An 8,753-nucleotide genomic window follows, 5' to 3' on the forward strand; every position below is an offset into this window, starting at 1 on the left:
CTTCACTGTCATTGTCAGTCATTAGTGCCCCAATGTATTGGCCAGGGTCACTCAGTATCTCTCCAGTATCCTTTAATTGGTAATGAGTATGTAATATCTATTAATTTTTATGGAGGGGGATGTTGATGAGAAGATGGAGCAAGGACAGAAGTACAAACACATTTCCCTTGAACTGGGACATGTTCTCCTCCCTCTGACCTTGTCCTTAGAGATGAGCACTCAGGCTTCAGGTGATTGCTATACTAAACATTCTTTCACGAAGTTCACTTCCTTTTTTTTTTTTTTGCTGAGGTAATTGGGGTTAAGTGACTTGCCCAGGATCACACAGCTAGGAAGTGTTAAGTGTCTGAAGTCAAATTTGAACTCAGGTCCTCCTGACTTCAGGGCTGGTGCTCTATCCACTGCACCACTGAGCTGCCCCCACTTCCTTTTTCTTTTTTTAATTTTTTTTCAGTTTTACTTTTTCTTCCAACAATGAATTGTAAATCTGTGCCTTGATTCTCTAATGTAAATATGAACTTGGCAAAAAATGTATTTCATAGCTCTCACCTACTTTTTTTATTAAAGCTTTTTATTTTCAAAACATATGCACAGATAATTTTTCAGCCTTGACCCTTGCATAGCCTTGTGTTTCAGATGTTCCCCTCCTTCCCCTCCCCCTCCCCTAGATGGCAAGCAAATGGATAATTCTTCAGTATTGACCAAGTTCACTTCCAAAGGCAGCACAGAGGGTAACTGAATTGCTCCCTTGCTTGCAGAACATGATGATCCGGTTTCCAGGTTGCTCTATTCCTGAGCGGGGTCCCCCAGGTCTCTCCTCAGCTCTGGTAGCTGAATGGACTGTGTCATGGACTTCCTGTGTTTTCTGGAGTAGTTTCTTAAAATCTTAAATCTGTTCTTCCCCTGATGCTCTTTCCTGCACCATCAGGGAAGAAATGCAGTGGAGACTGAGGAACCGGGAGGGCCCTGTGTCACAGGTACATGACAGTCTGGGGAGGGAGGGGAGTGCCGAAGCAGCTACTTCTCACCCACCCAAGGCTTAAGGCGGCTTTTCTTTCGCATTTCCACCAGGAAAGAAAGAGCCTGAGTTTGTCTGAATGACCTCAGTCCTGGCTCAGCAGCCATTAAAAAACCCAGCCCTCAGCTCCAAGCAAGCAGAATGACAAGTGTGGAGCTTCCCAGTAATCAGAAACAATCCCAAGATAAAATGGACAATTTTGGTCAAAAGTGAGCTCCCCGTCACTTGAGGCTATTGAATGAAGGTAGGACAATCACTTGCTAGGATTGTTCTAAACAGGACAATCTTTTAGATAAAAGCTTAACCTTTTGCTGGTGAGTCTATGATTCTATCAAATTTTTTATGAACTCGGGGGTAGCACGATCTCCAAGATAATTTATCAGGTAAAACCAGAATCAATGAGCAGACATTTTGGAGATTAGATTTTGGTTCAATAAGAGGCAGTATTTCCTAATGATTAGAGCTGTCCCTGTGGTGCTGGGGGGTGTTTGTCCTGCTACATTTCCCATGAAGCCTGGGTCCATGAGCACTCGCTCTTTGGACCACATTTCCATGACTTCATTTCCCAGGAGAATGTGTCTTGGCGATATGGAACAACCTTCTCACGAGACTTGGTTCTGCTTGTTGCAGAAAGATGCAGGAAGAAGGGGAGCTGTATCCATAGGGATCCCCGGGAATCCCGGATTTCTCCTGAGACAGCCTAGAAACACCCCATCTGTATGGTCCAGGCAAGCGGAGCGGGTGAGTTTTTATGGGGCTCATCTTAGTCTGGTCCCATTCAAGAATTTCTTTCCTCACCTCATTGTTTCCCAGGTTTTTCTTGCCCCCTTCCTTAACTTAACCCTAATTCAATCATTCTTTACTAATTGTTTAGATTAAATTAAATGCTTTACTTTTAAGATATAAACTTCTCATTTGTGCTATTATTAATTTGCCACTTCCGGGTGGATTTTAGACTTAAGTTTAGTCTGGGGGATATCCCCACTGAAAGCGGTCTTAGTATCTACCACAGCTGCTCTGAACTACAGGGATGGTGACCACAAGCCTTCCACCTCCCACTGCAAATCCTGTTTCTTTTTACTATATCTCTGTCTGAAGGCATGTGATGCTGATGAAACTGGTGGCAAAAGGGGAGGTGGAAAAGAGGAAGAGACCCAGTAAAGTGGGGGTGGGGGCAGAAAACAGAACAGGACAAACACAATTTTGGAGGTAGCACAGACGGGGGTGGGGGGAGGGAGGAAAGTCCTATAATTGGAGTCGTGGCCCCAGGCTTCAAATCCACCTTCAGGAAAGTCTGCTCACCCTTTGCACCTCAGTCTCCTCATCTGAGAAATGCAAAGGTTGATTAAATGACCCCTGGGAGCTCTTCTGTGTCTGAATCAGTGAGCTCGGGCACCTTGGGTTCTTTTTCCTCGTGGGTTTTAATGATGGTGAAGACTTATGTTACTGTCAGAACAACTCCATTAACCTTGCTCAGCCTTGCAATATTATGTCTTTAATAGGGATGATATCCGAAGTGCCTACATCACAGGGTTGTTATAAGGATCAAGTGAGATAGTGTTAGGAAAGAGATTGTCACAGTACCTGGCACACAGTAGGTGTTTCATAAATTCTTGTTATTTCCCTTTCACTCTACTTTTTCACTCTTTCCTTTCCCTTTCCTCTTCCTTCCTTCCTTCCTTCCTTCCTTCCTTCCTTCCTTCCTTCCTTCCTTCCTTCCTTCCTTCCTCCCTCCCTCCCTCCCTCTCTCCTCCCTTCCTCCTGTCCTTCCTCCCTTCTTCCATTCTTTCCTCTCTCCCTCCTTCCTCCTTCCTTTCCTCAGTAACTGTGTGATGCTGAAAAAGTCACCCCAACTCTCTGAGGCTCAGTTTCCTCATCTGCAGAGTAGGGATAATTCCTGCCTCTACTTTGAAAGGGTCATTATAAGAAACAAGTGAGCTCATGCCTGTGAGATGCCGGGTAAACACACACTATTCCGTTGTTCTTAGGTCCTCCTCTGAGAGGGCTGGGATGAGGGCCACCTCCCCATCGGGGCTCTCTTTGTCTCCCACTTCATCCTGAACTGTTCTCGGCTCCATGATGGAGAGATTAAACAGGAAGGCTATTTTTCCCTAAAGAATAAAACCAACCAAACAAAAAAATCTCAGCAGAAAAATTCTGATGTGACAAATGAGTTTGACACAGGAAGAAAAGCCAGACAAACAAAGAGTTTCTTACCTTTTCTTTCTTTCTTCTTTTGTAAGAGAAGGGGAATTTTTTACTGGCTCCCTTTGTTCCTCAAGGAGCTCCCAAATGTGTCTTAATTACCCTCATTATCACTTTTCATGCTTTCTTAAGTCTATTATTTGTGCCCATTTTCAGAAACAGACAAAAGCAGCTCAAAGAAGGATGTGATAGAAAAGATGGAACAAGGGCCTCCGACATGGATTTGCAGCCATCTCTGGTTCTCGAAGACTGCAGGTGCCAAGGAGGCTTGGGACCCCAGAGCTGGGGATGCTCGGATACAGAATAAGTGCCTGCCTCGATAATTGTACAGATTGAGTGTGCCTAGTCCTGTAATGTAAGCTAATTCTCAAAAAGCCTTAGGCTGTCACCAGTCCAAATGCGACTATTGCCATTTTACCGAGAGTGAGGTTCAAAGCAGATCAGGGGATTGTGGGAAGAGGGACAGGAAAAGGAGCCCTGGGCTCCACCCTGGGAGATTTCAACCAACATCAAATCCCAATTGTGTTCAGGCTCCTATGCTGGATTACAGGAGAAGCAAAAAAAAATTTGGATAAATAGTCGTGTAGGGAGATATTAGCAATACACATCATTAGAGCACTTAATGATTATTGATAAGTGAATTAGATAAGTAGTCTTAGTCCTGGGAGAGAGATGATGAAATTCACTTGAACCATGAGTGTCCTGGAGTCAGTTTGAACCCTAGAAGAACCAATTGTTACATTTTCAGTGTGAGAACCAGGAGCTACAAAACCGGTCTGAATTTTATTTTTTATGCAAACTAAAGAAAGTGATGAATAAAATATTAATAATGAAGATGAAACTTAGAGTGTGTCATACATACATGTGATGTAAACTGTCCCCCTGATCTTTGGGGGGAGGGAGGATTGAATCAATTCAGGGTCTTTCCAACCCTTCCCTCCAAAGATCATAGGGGCAGTTTACATCACATGTAGCCCCCCTTGGAGAGCTGATTGTTAAACATTTACAAGAATCTCTGGTAGCACTTGTCCCTTTCCTTGTTGAAGTGGAAGACTGTGGGTATAACATGAAATATAATATTCTGTCAGATGTAGCTGATGTGTTCATGGACTTCAATTGTTTCTCCCCCTACTTCCTTCCATCAAAGGAAGCTTCCATGGGAAGGGGGAGAGAGGCAGCTTGGGAAGAACTGGCAGGAGATAACTAAAAGTGATGATAACATAAAAAGTGAAGATATCAGATATAAAAAATAAAAATCCATTTAAAAAAGAGCAGCACAGAATAAGGATAGTGTGAGGTTGGGTTGGGCTGGGGAGAAACTGAAGAAGCTGAGATGAGGAAGGGGCAATCTTGGAAGGAGGAAATTGTGTTAGTGGACCAAGATCGATGAACTAGAATGGTGGCTGAGGAGAGGGGAGAGAAAGAGACTTTTTATACAGAATTAATGGGACTTGAATCAGTATTCGAGGGAGTGGGGAATGGGGCGGGGTGAATTTCATAGCCTGTCTCTCTCTCAACACAGCAGTACCACTCTGGGTAATGACTAACACTGAACCATGTTCTAGTCAGTGCAGTTGGTCTCAGGATGGAGTGACTTCTGAGGGGTCATGGATTGAGGGGACTTCTCTTTGTTAGCAGGGTATCCCCTCCCTCCCTGACTTGCAACTCTGGTCTCAAGAGGGAAGCCCTTTGTTCACAAATGCCCCACAGCCTCCTGGATTCAAAATCCCTTTAAGCCTCGGAGAAGGGCCAGGACCTCCACTGAGCTTCAGAGCTCAGTACATCAGAGAGAAGACCTTCCCTCCCTATGAATTCCATGCTGATCCATCCTGATCGGAAAACTCGGATCAAGGGTCTGCGAGCAGACAGATAGAAGTAGTAGGTGGTGCTCTGGAGTCTTGTTGTTTCCTTTGTTCTCCTTTGTTTTATGTTGGTTAAGAGTGCAGAGCCCCTTTTGACCTTTCTCCCTTCTCCCTTATCTTGTGGAGGATGGAGGAAGATTATAAGCCTCTTATTCTAGCAGGCAGAGAAGTGACCAGAAGTCCTTTTTCTCCCATGGGTGACTTGATGGCTCTTGAAGTGCCTTCTAATTCAAAAGCTACAATTCTTACACCCTCTGATCTGTGTTCCCTATCCTAGGATTTCTCACATTTCCCCTCTCTGTGAAGAGATGGTCGCCTGTTCAGGTGGCTTTTTGTCAAGGCACCAAATCAGGACCTAGGACAGCAACCGAGCCATCATCTATTGCCATCCTCCTTTCTTAAGGACTGGTCCGGCTTCTGTGTTTTAGAATCTTTGCTAAGCATTTCATTTTCATTACACAAGAATCATTCTAGTTAGCTGTCTCTGTCTGAACTGACTCAGAAATTTCTCCTAATAGACCATATGCTGCCTATCTCAACAAATCCTGGGCTTGAATGTTCATCAATGTTTTCACAATTTTTCCTAGTCTCTGGGAATTATTTTCTTCATTAGATATCTTTCTTCTAAGGAATAAAATCTTTATTTTATAAAGTTCAGCTTTCCAGCACTCTAGTGGCCAGTGCTTAGTCTGAGATGTCTTACTCATTTTTGTACAGCTGTCCTGTTCAGCAGACTGGTGAAGGCTAGGGAGCCTTCCTCAGATGAATGATTTTAAGTGTACAAAAGAAAGTGCTTAATATTACAAAGGAAACCAATAATATTAAAATCAATATGTGCTTTTTCCTATCCCACTTCACAGCTCCTATCTGGACATCATGTTTAAGAGATCCTGGCCCCAGAGATTTGAAGTGCAGCAGGCTCAACAACAAGAGACAAGAGAGAAGTTAAATCAATTAAACAGATGGTTCAGTGGATAGAACCCTGGGGAGATCTTGTTCAAATCTGGTCTCAGGCACTTTTTGTGTGATCTTGGAGAGTCACCTTCATCTCTGCCTCAGTTTCCCTATTTGCAAGATAAAGATGATATAATGCCATCCACATCCCAGGGCGTTTTTAAGGATCAAATGAGGTAACGCTTTTAGAGCATTTAGCATAGTATCTGTCACTTAGCAGATGTTACGTAAGTGCTAGTCATTATTATTCAGAATGGCTGAATTTTGGAGCCTGGGTGACTGGGAGGATGGTGGGATTGCATCAAACGATTGCTATCTTAAACTTCTGCCCATTGAAATGCCTCCCCTCCCTCCCTTCTCATGGTTTCTCCCCCCTCTCCCGCAATTTTCTTGTTACAGGAAGCGAGCCCCGGATTCTAGCTTCTCTCCTCTGTCTGTAACCTTGTGTGCTGTGAGGAACTGCACAATTCCAAGCCAAGTCCGTGGGCACGAGACCCCGCTAGATCTCTTTTAGAAGATGCTGCCTGAGCTGTCCTGGCTGGCAGCACCCCTGGGGAGCAATGGGGAAGCTGGGTGATCAATAAACCCAACCAGTCTATCTGTAACCTGGGCTGTCTCAAGAAAATCATTAGCCAGATCCTCAAGCAAGCCCCACACAGAGATAAATTGAGGTTTCACTAATTGTCTCCCCAGAGAGGTGGAAAGAGAAACACAAGTTAAAAAAGATTTGAAAGTTCCCATTTCAGTTCCCCAGCCCCATGTCTGGAGAAGACAAGAAGGGGAAGGTAGAAAGATCAGCCTCATAAAGTCATGAAGTCAGAGACCATCAGAACTCCAGATGGGCTCCAGAGACATCCGGCCCACTCTCTACTAGAACGAGACATTCCTGATCAGTGGACATTTGGCTTTTGTGCCAAGACTTCCAGTGGAGGGACGCTCGTCCTCTTTCCTACCTGCTGCCACTTTTGGCCCGGCTCCCATGGTCAGGGAGGTTTTCCTCTCAGAGATCCACAACTTGCCTGGAACCCAGTGTGCTTTGTCCAGTGTCTCATGCCATTACTCAGAGAAAAGATACAAAAATATGGGCTCAACAATCGTAAGGTCAAAAATTTGAAGCCGGAAAGTGACTTGTTTACATGTATAGAAAAATGGAGGCTGGAGAGTGTCTAGAAGAGACAATCATGACGGGGAAGGGCTTGGAGTCCTGGGAAGACCTGTTGAAGGAAAGGAGCCCTGTTTGTTTATCTCGGAGAAGACTTCCCACCAGTTGGAGTTGTCTTGGGCTAGACGTTACGGGCTCCCTTTCAATGGAGCCAAACTGTAGCGAGATGAAAGGCTCCGTGCTGGTGATTAGAGGGAAAATAGACATCCTTTGGTGATGGAAGATGGATCAGGTGGCAATTAGTGTCCTCTAGGAAGAGCAACTTTAATATCGGGGAGTATTTGTGAGTCTGGAGCGCTGGAGCTCCTACCCCGCAGATACAAAGGGGGTTGGCTGCCTGGGCTCAGCTCGCCGCTTTCTGGTCTTCCGATTTATTGTTGGCCATTAACTGTGGAGCTGTGACACCGGGGAGAAAAGATGAGATGAAAGTGGCAGCCGGGGCTGGGGAGAGATCATTTGGCAGGCCACAGCGAAGCCATTAGCACCTGCTTCTTCCCCAGCTAACTTGGGAGGAGAGATATTGGGAAAGCAATCGGAAGGGAAGCTGGGGAGGTTCTGAAGGAAGCACCAATCATGTGCTTTTAACAATGGGACAAAGGGGATGCATCCCTGTTGGATTTTAGCGTCCCGGAGCACAGAGCTTTGTGTCAACTTCACTCAATAATTGATGTCCCTTAAATAGCTCCTGTTTGGACAGCGCCTGCAGGTTCAGGCTTATTATCTCCTTGGATCCTCCCAATAATCCCGGGCAGTGAGAAATAATCACGTTCCCCAGCACATTTAGCCAGGGCTTTCAGGGGGCGACCACCAAGCTTCGTTCGTTCATTCACTCCCACATTCGTTTGTTCCTTCTTTTAGCCCACAAACAAAAGTGCCTGATGGGTGAGCCCTGCACTGGGGAGGATCCAAGGTTTGGGTCCACACCTGGTGCCTTTCTCATGGAGCTCACGGCGTGGGGGGAAGGGAGACACACATTACATGACACAGGTGTTCAATCATTAGTCGTCATTGCTTTCACTTTTTAATTGGTCACATGGTTATTCCAGGCAATTGGTGGCTAGACCACTGGCCCTAGTAGAGTCCCAAAGACCTAAGTTCAAACTCAGTCCCACCATGTGACCCTGGAGAGTCACTTAGCCTCTGACTGCCTCAGTTCTCAGACTTTTAAAATGAGAGTAATAATACCTCTCTCCCCGAGGATGTTGTGAGGATCGAATGGAATCTTATATGTAAAGTGAACAATAGCTATAATTAATCAATGTAATACCTCCTCCCTTCCCCACCTGCAGTCCCCTTGAAAAAAGGGACAACTTTTGTTTCTTCTCTGTAACCCCACTGCCCAGCACAGTGTCTTGCACAGGGGAGGTGCTTAATAAGTGCTTGTTGGCATGGATTGGGTAAAAGATAAAGTGCTTTGAGAATCTGGGGTAGGGGACAGGTCACTACCAACCAAAATGGTCTGAGACTCTTCTATGATTTTCTAGGGGCCTTAGAAATGATCACATCTGTCCCTCCCATCTCATTCTGAGACCCTGAGAGGGGAAAATGGCAG

The 8,753-nt window shown here is 45.2% G+C and overlaps 1 long non-coding RNA gene across 2 annotated transcripts; it reads left to right on the top strand.

Moving 5' to 3' along the window:
• The first annotated feature begins 1,074 nt into the window (after positions 1–1,074).
• On the top strand, positions 1,075–7,653 carry LOC116421219. 2 transcript variants are annotated; one of them, XR_004231514.1, is made up of 5 exons: positions 1,075–1,262; positions 1,588–1,759; positions 3,380–3,578; positions 5,946–6,215; positions 6,439–7,653. It is a non-coding gene; the product is annotated as an uncharacterized LOC116421219 (long non-coding RNA). The 2 variants fall into 2 exon arrangements; XR_004231513.1 differs by having other exon boundaries at positions 1,649–1,759.
• The last annotated feature ends 1,100 nt before the right edge of the window (positions 7,654–8,753 follow it).

The sequence above is a fragment of the Sarcophilus harrisii genome, chromosome 2 (assembly GCF_902635505.1).
Source record: "Sarcophilus harrisii chromosome 2, mSarHar1.11, whole genome shotgun sequence".
Lineage (NCBI taxonomy): Eukaryota > Metazoa > Chordata > Mammalia > Dasyuromorphia > Dasyuridae > Sarcophilus > Sarcophilus harrisii.